Below are 22,442 nucleotides of genomic sequence, written 5' to 3' on the forward strand. Positions count from 1 at the left end.
TATAATTCAACTATTTTGTGATACACAGAGATGTAAAAAGAAATCAAATCCTATAACTTGTATTCTTAGTGATAATACGGATGATATACCGTCTCCCCAAGATTTGGATAAATCAAAAAAGAACCTCGTTATCTTTGATGATTGTGTTAATGAGAGAAACCAAACGGTAATGGACAGCTACTACACAAGAGGGAGACATTCTTCTTGTAATTGTATTTATCTTAGTCAATCGTACTTTCAACTTCCTCGTCATTCCATCAGAAACAATGCTAATACTTTTATTTTATTCAAGTTAAATTCAATAGATATCAATAATTTTTGGAGAGATAATTGTTCTACATTATGTAGTAAAAAGAAATTTGAGGATTACATGAAGCACATGACTGAAAAATATAAATATATTGTTGTGAAACAAGATGAGATATTAAGGGATATATTTTTTGTTTTATAAACAATTACATATATAAATGACAACTATTATTATAAATCTTGTGGGTAAATCTGCTTCTGGAAAAAAACTTTCATAAATCAAGGTTCTTGTGTAGTACAAATGAGAATATTGTAAATTTACTTAAAAAACACCCCATGATACGCATTGTATCAACAACAACTAGAGCAATAAGACCTGGAGAAGTAAAAGGTGAAGATTATCACTATATTTCAGTGGAGGAACATATGCGATTGAGGAATGAAGGACAAATATTTGAGGAGGTTTCTCTTGGTACAACAAAATAGTCACATTGTAAGAGTGAGTTAAGGAAACTAAAATCTGGTGGTGTTGGGATATTAGAAACTAATCCAGAAGGAATGAGACAAATTATTAAATATCTGAGCGGAGTGAAGATTTTATCATTCGGTTTTGATGTTGATGAAGAAACTCAACGCAAACGTATGAAAAGCAGAGATGCAAGGATTAGTGAAGAAGAAATTACAACTCGCATTAATGTTAATAAAGAATTTGATGAAATATTTAAAGAAAAGGATTTATTTGAACACATCTACTTGAATGATGAAGAAAAGAAAAATTTCCCTGTTAATCTTTACAATTCATTAAATGATATTTTACAATAAATAAATGGATACAAAAGAAAGAGCAAGAAGATTTAAGGAACATCAAGAGTTGGTTTCAAAAGTTGTAAAACAACAGGAAGACATGAAGAAGAAACGCAGACAGAAACTAACGGGCGAAGAAGCATTTGAAAGAAAACAAGAGAAATTTTTTAAACCACTTTTAAAAACTTCCCAAGAAAAAATGAAAGATGTTTCCACAGTTCCCACAGTAGAATATACTCCCAGAAAGCTTCAAATGTTAAAAGATTTCAGTCAAATGACGGAGGAAGAATTAGAGCATTTAGGAGAATTAGAATATGATGATGAAGGTTTATTTCAACAACTGGAAGAGATTAATCAACCCCCTGATTATATTGTGAATGCTGTTCAAAACAATGAATATTCAGCGGATTCAAAAACCAAAGCAGGACTCATTCCAACAGAACAACCAGCAATATTTCATCTTGTTCAAGAAAAGGTATTGATATTTAATGATGAATTAAGGTTCTTAAGTTCTGCTCAACCCCCTGTTAAACTAACTCCGAGATTAATGTTTCTTCTCACAAAAGATGGAAGACAAGGTTCAACTGTGAGGGATGAATCAAAGTATATTGATAAACCTTTGGATATGGAAAATAATGATGATAGAGTATATATTGATTTGCTGAACACTCTAAATTATAAGGTTATTCTTTCTGGTAAAAGTAGGAAGAATGAGAAGGAGAAACACATTATTCAGGCTTTAAGTATCCTTGGTTCAGGTATTAGTTTTCTTCCAAATGACCCATCGCAATTAGTTAATAGACTGTTATTGTTGTTAGGCAGTAAGAAGGCTGGAAATAACAATTGTTTTAATGAAGCATCAGCCATTTTAGACCAGTTGATGAACATGAAAATAATTCATAAATCTCAATATAAAGACATTTTATCTCATATTAAATAAGATGAGAAGCACAATCCTGAGTTTTAATTTCACAACAAGCGACCACACATCTTCATTCCCATACCCACTACAACTTGACACAACAAAAGAATATGAGGCATCTTTATTGTCCATGGAAACTTATAATACCTTATTTAATATAACCGAGAAAAATGACAAGTTTAGTTATAATCCGGGAAGTGGATACAAAACGACAACAGTCTCACCCGGAGCATACGAGATTTCTCAAATATCTTCCGAAATTGCTCGTCTTATGAAAGAACAGGGAGATGAACCAAAAAATATTGTTATAAACATTCAAAAACATACTTCAAAATCAACGATTAAAGTTAAAAATAACTACAAGGTTGATTTCACAATTGATAATTCATTTAGAGAGTTATTAGGTTTCTCCTCAAAAAAGATTGAAACTAATGGGACGTTTTACAGTGATAATGTCATTCAAATATCCTCAGGAATAAATTCGGTGTTAATTCACTGTGATTTGATTGATGGTGCTTATAATGATGGAAAAAAAACAAATACAATATTTTCATTCAGCGCATACTCAACCCCAATTGGTTATAAATTCAATATGGAACCTAAAAATTTGGTTTATCTACCTGTGTCAGGAAAAACCATACACAGAGTAAATTTTAGGATAACCGACCAAGATAATCGTGTGATTTCTTTTAATGGAGAAGTTATATCCATCAGAATTCACCTACGTGAAGTTTTTCAATAAATAAATACGATGGTTATTGTGAGGAAACACGAGTTGGGAAAATATAAAATAATTACAGGGGATGGGATGTTCCTTTCCCCGTACTACAAGGGTGAAGGTATGTATCTTGGTAGAGGATACTATAAACCTAAGAGACAAAGGGGTGTCGGACATCAATTTAGAGGAGATGGGATAATTGATACTCTCATGGGTATTGGTTCAACTATTCTTAAACATAAAGACCTAATTGGTTCAACTGCTTCTGCTGTGGGAAATGTAGCAGGTGCTGTAAAGAGTATAAAAGATGCTCAGAAGGAATCTCAAATTACAAGCAATAAAAGAAATTAAGAAAAGTAAAACTCAGTTGTCCCCCCAAGAACGACAGAAAATAATTCAAATACTTGGATCAGGGTTTCAAAAGTTTTAACATCTTTTTTCCTAAATAAATACAAGTATGGAAGCAATTGATAGTATCTATGATTTGGATGATACTATTATTATCTCAAACTCCACTAAAAAAGAAGATTACTTCAAGGTAAATGCAATAACTGGAACAGACTGGAATACAAATGGTACAAAAAGTTTTGAAATAAATAATCAACAAACCTATTTGAATCTCTCCGAAAGTTTCTTGTTGTGTAAATTTAAATTCACTAAGGCTGGGAATAACACAAACGCTACACTTGTAAATGATTTCTTCTGGAAAATGTTTGATAGTGTGCGATTGTATATTGGAACACAAGAAGTTGAAGCGGTTGATTATGTCTCTGCTGTATCTGAAATGATGAAATTTACACTCTATACATTCAGTGATAGAATGGGAAAGGGGTCTGTCGAAGGTTTTATTCCTGATATGTCAATGGGAACAAACACAGACCCTGGATATATTCAAAGGAAAGGAATGTATAATGATGATACAAAAGCAGAAAATAGTTTTACTGTGGCAGTTCCTCTTAAAGGTATATTTGGATTTTGTGATTATGATAAAGTTCTGTATGGTCTTAAAATTAGATTTCAACTACAAAGGAATGACAATGAAAATAGATTGCTTTTTGGTGTTGGTAGTGCTTTTGGTGAACAGAATAAATTTGTAATTGAGGAGATGAGTTGGTATATCAGTGAATATACTCCTAATCTTAAAACAGAAGAGATGTTGAATCGAAGACTTAACTCAAAGAAACCACTCAGTGTATCATACCTCAAAAGAAGATGTCAACACGTTAAACTCAATCAAACTACTTACACGTGGAATTTGGGTGTTCTGGAAGGAAAGCCACGATATCTGTGGATGATTTTTAAAAAGCCAGATGGTGATACTGCGACTGATAAGAATAATGCATTGAGTGATAATGCTAAGGTGAAACAACTTCGCGTTTCTCTGGATGGAACATTTTATCCACGAGATAGATTGGAAATTAATTGGGAAAAAAATGATTTTGCTGAAGCATACAAGTCTTACCAAAAGGTGTGTGAAAGTAATGGAAATAAAGAACCTATTTTGGATATGACAGCATTTAAAAGTTTGTATACAATCTATGCGTTTGACCTGAGCGCTCAAAAGGAAACTATAAAGTCGAATCGAGTGGATACTTCCCTATACATTGAAAGAGGAGAGAGTGAAGAAGTTGATACATATTGTTTGCTTTTGGAAGAAACAGAATTGCAGATTAATACAGATAATGGTGTGATGATTAGTCTCACATAATTTTTTGTTAAATAAATGAGTGGCAAAGTACCAACTGGGGTATATGTTAATCAAATCAATCTTCATAAACTATCATCTTGTGTTCAAAATCAAAAGCCTTGTACGATTAACGTTAATACAATTCAGAGAAAAGGAGCAGTAAGAATTGATGTTTTGCTCACAAGAGAACAGGTTAAAATCTTGAATGACACTGGCTCACTTAAAATTAAAATGACAAAACCAATGTTGAAAAAATATTCAACAAGAGAGACGAGTGGAGGATTTCTCCCATTTCTAATTCCTTTATTTGCTGGTTTAAGTGCGGTTGGAGCATTGACGGGTGGTATTTCAACAGCGGTGAAAACTGCCAACGAAAGGAAGGCTCAACTCCAGGCTCAAAAAGAATTGGAAAGACATAGCAAAGAGTTGGAGAAACAAATTAGTGGAAGTGGTGTAATTGTAGATTTTGCTGAAAAACTTGAAGGTCTGCCTGATAAAGCGAGATTGTTAGTTGGAGATATGCTTTCTTCTATAGCACAAGCAGGTGTAAAATTAACGAAAAGAGGTAATGGATTATATCTTTCTAATAAATAAATGAGCATTGATGAGTGGTTGAAAGAATTTGGAAAGAATACAACATCAAATTTACAACTTGCCAAATATTGTAAGAAATTAAAAATTCATAATGTGGTTATTTGTATGAGAGATGAATTAACAAATGTGCCGAAACATACAAAGAATATTATTATGAACTTAGAAGATAATGATGGGAACGGTTCTCATTGGGTTTGTATTTTTAATAGTCAAGACAAATATTATTTTGATAGTTTTGGTCTTCCACCACCTGTTGAAGTCATAAAATTCTTACAGAATGGTGTTTATCAAACATTTCAAGTCCAAGAATTAAATTCCAAGTGTTGTGGTCAATTATGTCTATATGTGTTATTTCAACTCAACAAAAATAAAAAATTTTATGATATTATTTTTAATCTAATATAAATGACTTATGTTGGTAAAGATGGTTCTATCTTTGGTGTATCTCAAGAACTGGATATTGATTTATCAAATTATTATACAAAGGCACAGGCTGAACAACATAAATATAATATAAACAAAAATATTAACATGAAAAATGCTGATAAATTAAAAATTTATCCAAGCCCGACTGACGCGAATGACTTGGTGAGATTAAACGATTTATCACAATATATATATATATATATATATATATATATATATATATATATATATATATATATATATATATATATATATATATATATATACTTAAATAAAACGGCTGTGTATTCCAAAGATACAGAAGTGTTGATATTATCTCCAGGTCATACAGAATTCACAGTTCGAATTAAAATAAATTTTTATAAAGAAGGGCGTATCGTTTGTATGAGAATAGAACAATGGGGGTATGATATGAATGATTTAGGGTATAATTGGTCATTTAAAATTAACCTCGAAGACCTGGAACAATTAAATCAGTCTCGTAAGGAAGAATATTATGCACTTGGTATCGAGAATGAGTTTTGTGGAGCCACGATGAGTAAACAACAAATAAAAGAATTTAATAAGGGTAAATATAATAATGGTTTTGCCCTTGTTTATCTCATGAAAACAGAAAAAACAGGATTATATATAATAAGTAAGGAAATACAAAATGATTTAACTATGGGAAGATGGGGAGGTGTTTCGTACCATAATATTATTCTAACATATATTTCTAATACATAAATGACAGCAAGAAGGCTTCAAGAAAATTATCATTTCTGTGTCCAAGCATACCTTCAAGAAAAGGGTATTCGGTATTTTAATAAATATGTTCTACAACATAAGAATGAGGTATTTTCAATAAAAGATTGGCATTATGCTGATGTTGATAAACCGACAACTTTAGATTTAATTAGAATGTTAAATAATGAAAAAATTATAAGGTTAAGAAAAGGTAAGGCTCTTTTAGAAATTCAAAAGAAATTTTATTGGTTTCCTGTTGTAAAAAAATTATTTTGGATACAGGAATAACAAGAAATCCTGATGAATATATGTATAATATTCTATGGGGTGTAAACGATTCAAGGATAGTAAGGGATGAGGAAGGAGTTGAAGAAGAGAGGGAAGAGGAGGAAAAGGAGAAGGAGGAGAGGGAGAAGAAAGAGAAGGAGGAAAAGGAGAAGAGAGAGAAGGAGGAAAAAGAGAAGAAAGAGAAGGAGGAAAAGGAGAAGAGAGAGAAGGAGGAAAGAGAGAATAGAGAGAGGGAGGAAAGAGAGAAGAAAGAGAAGGAGGAAAAGAAGAGAGAGAAGGAGGAAAGAGAGAATAGAGAGAGGGAGGAAAGAGAGAAGAGAGAGAGGGAGAAGAAAGAGAAGGAGGAAAAGGAGAAGAGAGAGAGGGAGGAAAGAGAGAGAATGAATAAATATCTAAATATGGAAACCAGTGAGATTCAAAAAAGATTGGTGGTATTACAGAAAATAACTCAACCCACCGAGGAGGAAAACAAAGAATTGACAAGTCTATTTGCAATACTTTCGACAAGACTATTGACATCGACAAGATATGTATTTTAATTCAAGTTTTTCATTTTTTTTTTCTTAAATAAATGGAGGAGAGAGTGAAGGCATTTCTAAGGATTCTTTATGTTTTAAAAATTAAGATTCAAATGTGCATGTTGGAAACTAAAAAGGTTTTTGCACTCTGCAGGAATTTTTCTCATAAATAAATGAGTTATTGTCTCAAATGTAAAAAGAAAAGTAATACTAAAAATATTTCATATATTAAAAGTAAAACTGACAGGGTTATACAAAAAGGTATATGTTCGGTGTGTGGTTCAAAAAAAAATCAATTTATCTCCAAACACAAACTCGGAGGAGATATACAAAAGTTTTTATCAGGAAGTAAATTTACAACTACTGGAATACCAGGGGAATTACATCTTCCAGGGTATTCTTTCTGTGGTCCAGGCACAAACTTGGATAAAAGATTAGATGAGGCAGACAATCCTAAATCCTGGAGTAAACCAATCAATAGAGTTGATGAAGTGTGCATGAGACACGATATTGATTATGGGAATACCACAACGTTGGAAGAAAAGCATGAAGCCGATAGAGAAATCTTGTATAATTTGTCTCTGATACAAAATCCAACCTTGAGAGAAAAAGTTGATAGGTTCATCGTGAAGAAGATGATTAGTGCTAAATTGAAACTTGGACTTGGAAATTCAAAAAACTTATAGGCTCTAATGATGCCATTAAGACTGAAGAGCAATTAGCTGATGAATTACATAAACCAATATTCACAAAGTTTCAGAGAAGGAAAGTTTATTCCAAGGAAGTTGATTATATCTGGTCTGCTGATTTGATTGAACTCAATAATGATAAGGGGTACAAGTATGCTTTAACCGTTATTGATTTGAGGAGTAGATATGCGTGGGTTGTCCCTTTAAAAAACAAAACAGGTAATACTCTTATGTTAGCTTTTCAACAGATATTTAATAAAAGTAAGAGAAAACCTAAAAAATTGTGGACTGATGAGGGTAGAGAGTTTTATAACAAGACATTTATGAATTTTCTAAAAAATAACAGTATTACATTATACAGTACCTTTAATGAAGGGAAGGCAGTTGTTGTTGAACGTTTTAATCGTACCTTAAAAGAGAGACTATATAAAAAATTCACACAACTCGGTTCACAACAATGGTCATCTTTTATTCAGGATATTGTGGATAAGTATAATGACACGATTCACACGTCAACAAATATGAAACCATCAGAAACATTTACAAAATTAAAATACGAAAAAGAGATTAATGTCAGAAAACCTAAGTTCAAAGTTGGTGATATCGTAAGAATATATAGGTGGAAATCTCATTTTGAAAAGGGTTTTACTGAACGATGGACGAAAGAACTTTTTAAAATTGTTGATGTAATAGATACAGTTCCTTGGACTTATAAAATATATGATTTGGAAGGGGAAGAGATTTTAGGTTCATTTTATTCACAGGAATTACAAAAGACAAAACTAAGCAGATAATACACCTTTGTGGACACTCGAGGGCCAAGTCCGAGGTGTATAACAGTATATAATGTGTGTCAAGGGGTGGACGTTCTTACATCTGTGAACCCCAAACACAGAATCCTCAACTGAATAGTCAAGGCTTAACTTTTGTTTGTTGATGTGTATGTGTGTGTGTGTGTGTCCCAACCCTCACATTCAAAATCTCAACCCCAACCCTCACATTCAAAATCTCAACCCCAACTCAATCCTCACCCAACACAATGTCTTTTTCAACATGAGATTTCCATATATATATATATATATATATATATATATATATATATATATATATATATATATATATATATATATATATATATATATATATATATATATATATATTTTACGTTTTTTTTTTTTCTCTTCTTCCAATTCTGTCTTTTAAGGCTTTCAGGTTTGATGACATAGAGAGAGGGAGTAAGAACTTTCTTGATAGGTTTAAATCCCAAAGAGTGGTAGCATTTCAAGTCTTCAAAATAAACCCAACTTTCCAAGTCTCCAAGGTAGTTATTTAAACCATCAAGGCAGAACTCATTTACTGATTTTTTCAAAATTTGTGAGTCTCCAAGGTAAAACTTGTATTCTGGCTCATCAATGTATAACTTGTTCAGTGGGTATTGTCTTGATAACTCACAATGAGTACTATTGCTGTAAAACTCTTTTTCAGGATTTTTCTGGTCTCCAAGGTATAACTCTTTGGTTGGGTCATCAAGGACGAACTCGTTCTGTGGGTCTTGGTCGCTCATAAGGTCTTCAACCAAGCCAACAATTTCGCCCCAAGTTGTAGCAAAAGCAGTATTTTCATTTCGTATTTCAGACACAATTTCCTGTGAGAGAAAATAATAATGTATTAATTAAGTTATTTAATTATTAAATGAGTATGCTTCAATCAAAGTTTGAAAATAGGAAAATAAAAATCTTACCTCAACAGATAAGAGGTTTGAATCCAGTTCATCAACTTGAAGGTTTAGTTCCATACAAGACAGAGAGTTCCAAGGAACACCAAAGTCATCCCACTCAAGTCTTGGTCGTTCTGTAGGTCTTGGTCGCTCACAAGGTCTTCAACCAAGTCAACAATTTCGCTCCAAGTTGTAGCAAAAGCAGTATTTTCATTTTGTATTTCAGATACAATTTCCTGTGAGAGAAAATAATAATGTATTAATTAAGTTATTTAATTATTAAATGAGTATGCTTCAATCAAAGTTTGAAAATAGGAAAATAAAAATCTTACCTCAATGGATAAGAGGTTTGAATCCAGTTCATCAACTTGAAGGTTTAGTTCCATACAAGACAGAGAGTTCCAAGGAACACCAAAGTCATCCCACTCAAGGTCTTGGTCGCTCATAAGGTCTTCAACCAAGCCAACAATTTCCCCCCAAGTTGTAGCAAAAGCAGTATTTTCATTTTGTATTTCAGATACAATTTCCTGTGAGAGAAAATAATAATGTATTAATTAAGTTATTTAATTATTAAATGAGTATGCTTCAATCAAAGTTTGAAAATAGGAAAATAAAAATCTTACCTCAACAGATAAGAGGTTTGAATCCAGTTCATCAACTTGAAGGTTTAGTTCCATACAAGACAGAGAGTTCCAGACAAGCACACAGCACACCATTGCCAGCAAAAGCAAATGTTTAAAATGGAGCCTGGGTTTGAAGCTTTTATAGAGAAAGACTGGTGGGTGTGGTTTCCTTTGGAAATTCCCTGGGCAAGCCTAGGCAAGCCTTCATTGGGAAATTTTTCAAAACCATAACATCCTGTAATTTTCTAGTGATTTCTTTGTGAGTCAGAGATGAACTGGAAATGATGTAAGAGTGGGCGGGGCTTAGCAAAAGTAGGCGGGACTTAGGAAAAGTGGGCGTTGCTTCGAAAAATATCCTATGAAAAGTGGGCGTAGCTTAACAAAAGTGGGCGGGGCTTAGGAAAAGTGGGCGTGGCTTAAAAATACCTTATGAAAAGTGGGCGGAGCTTAGCAAAAAGTGGGCGGGGCTTAGAAAAAGTGGGCGTGGCTTAGAAAAATACCTCACAAAAAGTGGGTGGAGCTTAGCAAAAGTGGGCGGGGCTTAAAGAAAAGTGGGCGGGGCTTATTGAATACATTGTGGAAAGTGGGCGGGGCTTAGCAAAAGTGGGCGGGGCTTAAAGAAAAGTGGGCGGGGCTTAACAAAAAAATAACCTGTGGCTCAGGAGGTGGTCAAACAAGAGCATTAAGAGAAGTTTATCATTTCGTAATGGCACAAAAGGGGTATCTTCAAAAATATAAAGATTCAAATGTTTTGTTTGTCAATATTTTAGATGGGGATAATTGTGCAAAGAAAATTAAACTATTGAAGGAATTTGAGAATGAACAAATCTTTATAGGTTCAATGAGTGAGCTGTTCAACCCCCAGGTGTTCAATTCAATGAGGTTCAACCTCCAAGTTAAAAGGGGAGACAAATAAATATACCTTGGGATAAAAAGGGGGTTTATTTTTAAGGAAAAAAAAAGGGAATCGCTGAAAATCCCCCATTCATTTACATGGGGAAAAGTGAGCCAGAATCAGTATTCTTACCCTACTTGTAGGTCATCAGAGGTCAAAAGGTCACCAATTTTAGGGGTTGCCCAAAATTGACCATAGAGCAAGTCATGTTGCTAGAATAAAGTAACAAATCACCCAATGGTGATTTAAACACTTGGAATGCATATTTTAGAGGTCTTCAGATGATTCTAAGGCGACATTTATTGAGTTGCTTTTGCAAAATTTTATTTCAGAGCAATTGATTTTGACCCATTTGTTGTAAATACTTAAAATCCAGGGTTTTGTGGGTAGGGGAAGTTCTTTTTAAGCTTTAACTGTTCTAAAAGACTTTGCCAGTGATGTATCTCATGAGACACTGGATGATGCCATGTCCAATGCTTCATGCATTCGCATTATTCACCTTTTCCAACAGTATCGCACCTTCCTCAAGAATGACAATGGCAGCCAATCAGCATTTTGGATATCTTATCTCGATATGGTCGAGGTTGTGCTTGGTTTGTTGCGGGCAACAATAGAAGGGGATTGGCTTTTGCACTTGGCCTCAATCAGAGACATGATCCCATGGTGTTTCCTGTATGATCGTTTAATCTATGCCAGATATTTGACATTCTACTATGTGCAAATGTCGTCGTTAGATATTCATCATCCTGAAATGTATGAATACTTCATGAGTGGAGGATTTTCTGTTCAAGTAGGAGCTGATATAATCCGTTTGGCAAAATACCAGTGGACCAAACAATTGAAGAAACAATAGATAAGGATACCCAGTGGTCAGGTGGCACAAGAGGCTTTATCTTAAACCCAGGTGCAATTCGTCGTTATTACGTAAATGCCGAATACCACAGCATGTTTCTTCATCGCCTAAGAGCAATGCTAGGAACTCGTTCCTCCACTTTGAGCCATCTGGATTTGCAGAAAAAGAGAATTGAAAAAGACGAGTCAGCCGTCCAATCACTCGCTGATCTTATTCACAACTCTTTAGTACATCCCTACAGATCAGAAGAGGACTCTCTTGTGAACATTTCTACTGGTGCATTGGCCCCAGCAGATGTTGAGAAGGACCTTTTCACTGCTCAAAGCATTGGCGAAAAGGCATACCAGAAGTTCAAGACTGATCGTCTTGAAAAGGAGGGACCAGATGCTGTAGATTTCTATGCAACTATTAAGAAGCAAATGCTAAAGACATTTGTAAATGTTTGTTCAAAAAAGTGCAATGCAAAGGGAAAGAGGTCATCCTACGAGTAAATCACAATCTTTTTGCCAGAATGATTGTTATCGCACAAGATCGTGAGCTGGACATGCAGGAGGTTCTGTCTCATCCACTTGGCCCATTCCCACGGGCGTTGGCAAATCAAGATGGGTCGCTAAGAAAGACTGAAAAAGCAGCACGAATGAATAAAATTGGGGAAAGTGTACCTCCTGTAGAAGCCCTCCCACTGAACTCAGCATGCATTATCGATGGCATGAGCATTGTGCAGAAGTTAAATGTGAAAAATAGCACATTTGCTGAGGTTTCAACGTCAGTCATGAAAGTTGTCTTGAGGGAAGGTGCGATGAGTCAACGAATAGATGTTGTATTTGATGTGTACAAGGAAAGCTCCATCAATAATGCAGAAAGGTACAAAAGGGGATCAGGCAGCGACATCAAATTCAGCAGCATTGCGCCAGGACACAAAATATAAAAAAATGGAGGAACTTCTCATCAGAAGCTGACAATAAGACAAAACTTATTGAGTTTCTGGTTGCAGATTGGAAAACTGAAAACAAGAGGAGCCTGATTAAAGACAAAGCTCTTCTAGTGACATGTGGCATAAGATGTGACAAGATATTGATCGGTGGTAGTTGTGAAATGGGTGAACTTGAGTACTCTCAAGAAGAGGCAGAGACACGGTTAATATTTCATGTGAAGCATGCCGCTAACACTGGATATCAAACTGTAATTGTTATTTCTGAGGACACAGATGTATTTGTGCTACTACTTTCCTTTGCAAAGGACATTTCGGCTACCTTGTACCAAAAGAGGGGAACAAAGACACGTACTCAATTTGTGGACATTTCCCTACTCAGGTTATCCCTTGGAGATGAACTATGTGGTGCACTTCTCGGCTTTCCTGCTCACACTGGATGTGACACTGTAATTTCTTTCATTTGGCGAGGCAAAACAGGACCACTGGACAAAATGCGATCAAACAGTGAATTCCAATGTGCCTTCTCCAACCTTGGAAGTGCATGGGAGATATCAGATCAAATGTTTGATACCTTGCAACATTTCACATGTCTCATGTATGCATCATCCACAAAAACTGTACAGGTAAATCAACTCCGATACAAGGTGTTCTTTGCCAAAAGAGGGTAAATAGAGTCAAACCTTCTTCCACCTTGTAAAGATAGTCTAACAAAGCATGCCCTCCGTGCCAATGACCAGGCAGGAATTTGGAAGCGAAGCCTGGAGACAAAATCAGTGATTCCTGATCCAGAGGGAAATGGATGGGTAAAAGATGATAGCAGTTCAATTGCCATTGACTGGATGGCCGGAACTCCGGCACCTGAAGCTGTGTTGGAAATGATGGCCTGCCAGTGCAAATGAGTTGGCAAAAAGGGAGAGTGTGGCTGCATAGACAATGGGTTGAAATGTACGCCGATGTGTAAATTACAAACTTGCGAAAACCAGCGAAATGAGGATGAACTAGAGATGACAGATGATATTGAATCAGGTTGTGATGATGATGATGATGATGATGATGATGATGATTGATTTCTCAAAATACTGAGGTTACTTTCCAAGCCCTCAACATTACCTAAAGACATGTAAAATATAATTTCTGGAAGTTGATATTACCTTTTGTTCATTTTTACTACTTTGTTTTAGTAGAATAAGTTGTGTGAAAGACGATTTTGGCAGCCTCTAAAATTTGTTTCCGACATATGGACATAATTAGCATAATCTAGTGTGATTATAAAAGAGGGAACATAGACATACAATTTGAGTGGTAGTTTATCAAATTTGCCCTGTCCACTCCAAAGCTACAGTCATTATGGTTTCCCCTACCCCAAAAACCCTGGATTTTAGGCATTTACAAGAAACGGTTCAAAATAAATTGCTCTGAAACAAAATTTTGCAAAAGCAACTCAATAATGTCCCCTTAGAATCATCTGAAGACCTCTAAAATATGCATTCCAAGTGTTTAAATCATCATTGGGTGATTTGTTACTTTATTCTAGCAACATGACTTGCCCTATGGTCAATTTTGGGCAACCCCTAAAATTGGTGACCTACATAATGAAATATTTTGCATAAACCTTCTTGATTTCGATAGAGGGTACATAGACAGGCATTATGAGTGGTATATTGTTAAGATTGACCCATCCAGAGCGAAACTACAGTCATTTTAGCTTCCCCTACCCCCAAATTTTGGTCTTCAAAATATAGCGGTAGGGTGATGTTTGAGAAGTGAAAACTACCAGAAAGCTGCCAATTTCACACTGCTATCACCTAAATTCCTCATCTGTAGGTCCTAAACTATCAAAAAAAAAAACAGTGATCCATTGCCCCCAGAGATGGTACCAATGGGTCAAATTTTCAGGTTTGGCCCATGGACTACAAGAGGTAAAGATTTCTGAAAACAAACTCAAAATAGAAATGATAGCAAGGAAGATAAATAAAAACTACGACGAGGCTAACAGCAACAAAAAACAAGGCCAGATGTTTTAAAACAACCCAAAAAGATTATATCATGAACTCGGGAAACAGAAGCAGAATGTCACCTCCTTCTGAAAAAACATAAACTGGAACAATTCTGGAAAGGAATGTATGAAGATCAAAAATAACACAATAAGGAGGCGGAATGGTTCTTAAACCTGGAGGAGAAGAAGCAACATCTTGAGGAAATGCCCCGAGTAATAATTGATGCAGAATAGATAAGACGACAACTTCCAAAAATGGCAAACTTCAAATGCCCTGGACCAGATATGATCCCAAACTTCTGGCAAAAGCAATTTGATTTTCTCCATGTTCACTATGCTTGACCATTCGATGAACTTATCCAAGGGGATCAGGAAATGGATGAATGGTCACAGAAGGTAACACCTTCCTCATCCCAAATTCTGAATAAACCCAAGTACCTCACAAATACTGGTCAATAACCTGTCCACCAACAACATATAAACTCTTAACAGGAATCCTCACAGAACTATGTACCACCACCTTACAAGAAGTCCAAGAGGTAGAACAGAAGGGATGCAAGAGAGGATGTTATGGAACACTAGACCACTTAAGACTAAACAAGACCATACTGAAAAACTGCAATACATGAAGAACCAAATTGTCCACAGCCTGAATAGACTATTAAAAAGCTTTTGACAGTGTCCCACTTTTATGGATGATAAAGTGCATGCAAATATATATGATAAATCCCAAAATTTCCAATGATTGAGAAAGACATGGATCATTGGAATACCACACTAACCCTGTAGCACTCGAAGGGAAAGATCGAAATACCAAGAGTGGGATTCCAAGATACTGGGGATCTTCCAAGGATCTAAAATACCAAGACAAAATGGGGAATCTTCCAAGGAGACAACCTTTCCTCACCCCCCCCCCCAACCTCCTGTTTTACCAAGCTCTGGATCCACTAAGTAACCTCATTAATGAACAAGGACATGGATACACCCTCACAACCAATAAAAGAATGTCCAAACAAAACAAGAGAGGTGACACATCGTCTTGACATGGATGATTTAAAACTCTTTGCAACGAAAGACAAAAAATTGGCAGACAACTAAAATTAGTGAGATGGCACTCTGACGACATGCAAATGGAATTTGGCATAGATAAGTGCGTCATGTGCACATGGTAGACCAAAAACGGACAACATAAAAATTGACCGAGATACAACGATGCAGGAGCTAGAAAATGAAGCATCTTACAAATACCTTGGACTTGAAAAGTCCTATATATGCTGCCACCAAATATGTCACAAAAAAATTAACAAAACAATTACCAAAGAAAACCTGTGTAGAACAAGGCTATTCATGAAAACATACCTCTCCCCAAGGAAAAAAAAATCACAGCCATAAACCAACTGTCCCAATACAGCGGTGGAATAGTAAACTGACGACAAGCGGAAATCAGAAAACTCGACAGAAAAACAAGGAATCTGCTTACTATCCACAAAAATCAATGCATCCCGAGGATGTACCTGCTGAGGAAAGGAGGTGGCAGCCTAATATAACTCAATCAAATGCACAGAGTTATGACTAGGATTATCAGAGTATGTGAAAAGTTCAACAGACTACTGAATACACAAGCATGAACACAACAAACCAGAAAAGCTATCTCTCACTCACCTTGCAAAAAACAGGTGCAAATAGAAGATGTCATCCACCAAACTGAAACAGCGACAAACACAGCCCCAATGATTGTAAAAAAAAAAGACAAAAAAAGAATACAAGATGAAATGTTGTATATAGTAACACCTGGAAGAAAGACAAAAGAGCAGGGAAATATTTTTTTTTAAAAAGAAAAGAGTTAGACAGATTGGGGATAGACAAAGAAGGATCACTGGAATGTATAAGAAGAGGTCAGCTTAATTGAGATGGAGAACGAATCATTATGATTCCTCAAGACAAAGGATACCACATCAATGGCTTAAAAAAAAAACTGGCAGGTCTGAGCTCATCAGACAAGTGTGGATTTTGCAAGGTAGAAACAGAAAGCACGAACCACCTCCTATCGGGATGTAAAAAAACTCATGTCAGAACAGCTGTACACACAAAGGCACAACAAGGTATGCCAAGTAATCCACCAGCACATCTGCAGATTTTTCAACATCACAGTTCCACAAAACTCATGGAAACATTAACCAATAACAATAATTGAAAACAAGGACATAATGCTCACGTACAATCTGATGATCCCATCCAGCGTGAACGTAGAAAACAAAGCACTGCGACAAAATACAAAAAGTAAAACTAGGCATTGATCACTGAGGTTTCAGTACCCAGTGATTTTGGTCTAAATAATGCAGAAATCAAGAAAATGACCAATATCAAGGCCCAGTTGCATAAACTTCCCTCATCCTTCAGGAAAGATTCCCCTTACGGCACACTGTGATTCCTTCGCAAAGGATTTCCTTGAGGGCTGTTGCATAAACAACCCTGAGGAAATCCTTAAATAAGCATTTCCTTAAGGGTGAGGAAATCCTCAGGAGCCGTTGCTTTGCTTGGCAACCAATCAAATTAGAGATAGGAAGATGGGTCCCAAAGCTCAATGGTGGCAAAGCAATTTACAAACTGGCTTCAGGAAGAGACAGAAGCACAAGTGGAGGCTTTTCTCAAGCACAAGAGAGACAATACATTGTATAGTTGTATGTGTGTTGTTGAAGTACTTTTATGTTTAATTACAACACTATAACCATACATAGTGTATAATTGGCAAGAATCCCTTGATTTGGGTCAGACCTGGATCTGAAGGGGAAACCAGGCCTCTCTCAAGTTGAATGAGACCCCACACATCTCTCTATGATGCAGGATTGATGAGTTATGGACCCAGTAACACTTTGCACTCAATATATTTATTACATTCGCAGTTGACCTTTTTCCTGGGGCCACCATCGGTATCAATTGAATTGCTATCTAAGTAACCTGAACACCAAGTAATAAATGTTCCCACGATGAAAATACCACCACACTTGAAGCACGGACTAACAACTCGTTCATCTGCACCTGCAGTACCTGCACCACAACACACCTTTACATCCCCCCAGATTTAATGCGTTAAATACCAGGCGATTATCGGTTTGATGGATTTTATAAATAAATGATTTAAAACATGTTGTTGTGGAAATGACTCCTGAGGGATCAAATATCCTTCGTATAATTCTAGTTATTCCTTAGTATGTACTTTAGATCAGGGTAATTCATAAAGAACAATATCATCATAGACGTCGAGTGGGTTGAGGCTGTCTCTGAAAACATGGTCGCGACATCTTGCACATGACATTCGTCATCATTGTGATGATGAATTTTAGTTCAAGGTTCAGGAAGGTTTTACAGAAAAACAACTTGAATAAATATTAAAGTAAATTCTCACTCAAATCTTTCCTTAAGAATGCTTTATGCAACCAGGCTTAAGACCTCAAGAATGAAGTGAAAAATCCTGGAAGCTAAAGAGTGCCAAAATTGTACCAGTGATAATTGGAGCAATGGAAACGATAAAGGAGAACCTCTCAAAGATCATACAAACCATCCCTGGGAACATTACCACAAACGAACTACAGTTGGAGACTGTCTGGGGCTGAGTGACGATCCTGAAAAGAGCCCTCGGAACAAAACCCTGAGAACAACACAACTTCTGCCATGAATCATGATCCTTCAGCAAAATGAAGGTGGATACTTCGAGTCCTGGGAGGACTCCAAGTCACCCTCTGAAACTCGAATTATGGAGATAACGATCAACACACACACACACACACACACACACACACACACACACACACACACACACACACACACACACACACACACGGCCAGTTACATTTTGGCTGTGAGTAAACTTGCATGTGCAATTCTGACATGTGAAAAACTAGCACCACCAGTCCACCACTCATTCCTTTTCCCTTGATATTCATCAGAGGATGAGGAACATGTATTGAGTAACATGCATTACCCATTGATCAGAGCAACAAATATTGATGATTGTACGTGCATACAATATGATAATTAATCGATTAAACACTCACATCCTACTTTATTGGAGTTATTACATTTACAGGCAACAATCTATATTATAAAAGGAACCGTGTCTGTCTGTCTGTTCGTCATGTTGTAACTTGAGAACGGATTAACAGATTTCAACACATCCAACTCTGGTGGATTCAGGGAACTCCCAGGGAAGGTTTGTGATGAAAATTTTTTTTTTCATGGGTACATGGGCACATATGCCGAAACTGCAAACGCCCATTAGCAACGCTGGTAATCCCCACACTCCTTTTTCTTCTTTCCCTATTGATTAGCCATCACAGCAAAGATTGGTATTTCCATCAGCGAAGCAACGGGTCTCACATTGTAGTATTTTGTTATTTCAGTGCAGTTTTGAGGACAAAGATACACTGTTAATCTCACTTCTGATATGTGGTCGATGGATCAAAGCAGAAAGCAATTCATACAGAAAAATATCAAATATGGCTTTTGGATATGTATAACACAGAATTAGACATTTGAATACAGTACTGCAGTACACACAGGAAGTGGTCTCGTTTTTTAAGTTCGGCATGACAAAGTCTGCCTGGGAATCTTCACTATTTTACAAAGTAAATGTGCATCACTTTGCTGAAAATGGGGAAATGTAGCATGCATCAAACACATTGCACCTTATTTTAGTGGCTATCGGTGGTTTTAGTGGCTATCAATATTGTCTTTCTTTAGCCATGCACCGGCCAAATGGACTTTTAATCTTCCTTCTGTTGTGTGGTTGAAGTATCAAAGCAGAAAGCAGTTCTGAAAACATTACTGTAGTCCACACAGAGTGAGGTTGTGTTGTCTGGCATGATGAAGACAGTATGAATGTTTACAACATGTGCATTTTCCAAAAGTATTTCTCTGCTGTTTAAAATGTAGATCTGTGATTTATTCATCTTGCCCCGAAGGGGATGTGAGACTATTGAATGCGCATGTGTGTGTGTGTTTTTCTGTCTGTGTCCACATCTATATATTTTCGCTTTAAAAATGGTTTTCTTTGAAACCGCTTGTCCAATCGATGCAAAGCTTTAAACATAAGTGGGACTTCCCATGGGTAATCTTTTATTGCTAACTCTGACATCATAAGTCACATGGTATGGCAGCCTTATTGGATTAAAGGAAAAAAAAATTGGATGACATTTTCTCCAAAACCGCTCAATGAAAAAAAAATTGAAACTTGGCGCACGTCATCAACTCCACATGGGGTACACAGTATATGGTGATAATGAAGACATCATCAGTGAAGTGGTATTCCAGTATATGGTGACAATGAAGACATCATCAGTGAAGTGGTATTCCAACCATAATTTGTCGAATTGAAATCTTATTCCAAAAAAATCTGAAACTTCATGTATCTGATCGATGACATGATGCGAGTGAAGAATTAAATTTATGACGATCATTACCCATGCCAAGAAACTCTGTGACATAATAGGGTGCATGGATGATACTGGTGTAAGGGCCATAACAGTAGTGTGCCATAATAGTTGCATGTTCAGTTAACGATGGTATTTTTGTTCAGAAGGAATGCGCAACGTGAGACTATGCACTATGAGGTTCACTATGCAACGTGAGACTATGAGTGCCATTCCAGTTTTAAATGTTGCAGATTACAGTGAAAATGGATTTGTTGAAACTTGTGCCATTGAAACACCAGGTGGGTTGACCCAGCCTGTCAACCTTCTCAGGTCAGCAAAATGTGTACCAGCTTTCTGGCAACAGGCACTGCATCAGCAGCACAGCTGCACTTCCCGAAGATGATGCAACCAGAGCCATAGGCTGCATATGAAACAACAACTCTTCCCCCTTCTCTCCCCTCACTCTGTCCCCGCTCCCTCCATCTCAGTCTGTCCCCCTCTCCTCACTCTCCCCTCCACCACATCCCCCCCACCTCACTCTCTCCCCCCTCTATTTCCTCCCCTCTCCTCTCCTTCTCCCACTCCCTCATCGTGTCCAACCAGAAACGGCTGTTAAAATACATTTTTGCCTTTTAAAACATTAATATCCATATGATTTTGTTCCGTTTTTTTGCAACCGAGTCTTAGACCATCATAACCACGATGAGAAAATGAAATTAGATATCGAACTTGAGTGAAGATAAAGCTGCGAGAAAGAACGAGCCTTAAAAAAGAGGCCTATGAAACCGCAGACCTATACGGAGTATAGAAATATGGTGGCGGTAGTATATAAATTGTGGGTGGATTCAGGTGAAATGTCAAACCGATGTGTGGAACTCGCACGCACGCAAGGACACACACATGACTCCTTTTACAGTACTGTATATAATACAAGAAACTTCATACAGAATGAGGTCATTAGGCCCATAAAGCCTGCACTTTCTTACCGATATATTGGTACTCCCCATCCCCACCACTTCCAGATACCTATCCAATTCAATTTTAAAACTGACCACTGAATATTGTTTCTACACTTGCAGGGAAATCATTACATGCCATTCACCACTCTCTGAGTAAAAGACCTGCACCTTACCATCCTAACTCTCTTCTTCTTTACCCTGAAACTATGAGCCCTTGTCCTGTCAGTGTACATTCTGCTGAAAAATTATTCTGCACTTATTTTGTCTATATGCTTCATTTTCTTAAACATCTCAATCAAATCCCCTTGTAGTCGTCTCATTTCTAATGTAAAAAGTCCTTCTGTTTCAGCCGCTTCTTGTAGCTCAGTCTAGCTAGGCCCAGGACCATTTTCGTTTCTCGATGCTCTAACCTTGCTATGGCATCTACAGTGAAAAAGGAAAGTCCACACCCTCTTTCAAATTTTTCAGCTATTGTTGCTTTACAGCCTGGAATTAAATTACATTCAATCAGACTTTTTCCACCTTTATTTACGCATCGTAACCCACAACTTCCAAATGAAAAACAAACTCCACAAATTTCAGAAAATTTATTAAAAATACAAAACGAGAATATCTTGGTTCGATAAGTGTCCACCCCCCTGAGTTAATATTTGGTGGAAGCACCTTTGACAGCAATTACAGCTGTGAGTCTGTTGGGATGGGTCTCCACCAACTTTGCACACCTTGAATGGGAAATATTTGCCCATTCTTCTGCACAAAACTGTTCAGGCTTAATTAAGTTGTGTGGGGAGCATTGGTGGACAGCAATCTTCAAGTGATGCCAAAGATTTTCGATTTGATTTCGGTCGGGGCTCTGACTGAGCCACTCAAGGACGTTTATCTTTTTATTCCTTAGCCACCCCAGTGTAGCTTTGGTTGTGTGCATCTGGACATTGTCCTGCTGAAAGGTGAACTTCCATCCTAATTTCAGCTTTCTTGCACAGGGCAGCATGTTTTCCTTTTGGATTTTTCTGTATTTTGCTCCATCCATTTTCCCTTCTGTCCTGACAAGTGTCCCATATTCCCATAGTATGATGCTGCCACCACCATACTTCAGAGTAGGGATGTTGTTCTTTGGGTGATATGCTGTTTTGCGTTTGCGCCAAATGTAACATTTTGCATTGAGGCCAAAAAATTCCTTATTGGTTTCGTCAGACCACAAAACCTTTTTGCCAAATGGCTTTAGAATCTCCAGAGTGGTTTTTTGCATACCTCAAATGGGACTCAATGTGAGCTTTTTTGAGTAATGGCTTCCTTCTTGCCACCCTACCGTAGATGTCAGATTTGTGGAGGACTTGGGATATTGTTGTCACATGCACACAGTGACCAGTCTTTGCCATAAAGGCCCGTAGCTCTTTCAAAGTTGTCATTGGCCTCTTGGTGGACCTCTTGTC

At 36.7% G+C, this 22,442-nt stretch overlaps 1 long non-coding RNA gene across 1 annotated transcript; it reads right to left on the minus strand.

The window, feature by feature from the left end:
* Positions 1–8,819: 8,819 nt before the first annotated feature.
* Positions 8,820–10,275, minus strand: LOC147017964 (uncharacterized). The gene is made up of 3 exons (XR_015062778.1): positions 9,671–10,275; positions 9,363–9,574; positions 8,820–9,266 (listed from the first exon to the last, which is right to left on the minus strand). It is a non-coding gene; the product is annotated as an uncharacterized LOC147017964 (long non-coding RNA).
* Positions 10,276–22,442: the final 12,167 nt, after the last annotated feature.

This window comes from Eptatretus burgeri, chromosome 10 (assembly GCF_056783735.1).
Source record: "Eptatretus burgeri isolate ZD-2024b chromosome 10, Ebu_testis_v1, whole genome shotgun sequence".
Classification (NCBI taxonomy): Eukaryota; Metazoa; Chordata; class Myxini; order Myxiniformes; family Myxinidae; genus Eptatretus; species Eptatretus burgeri.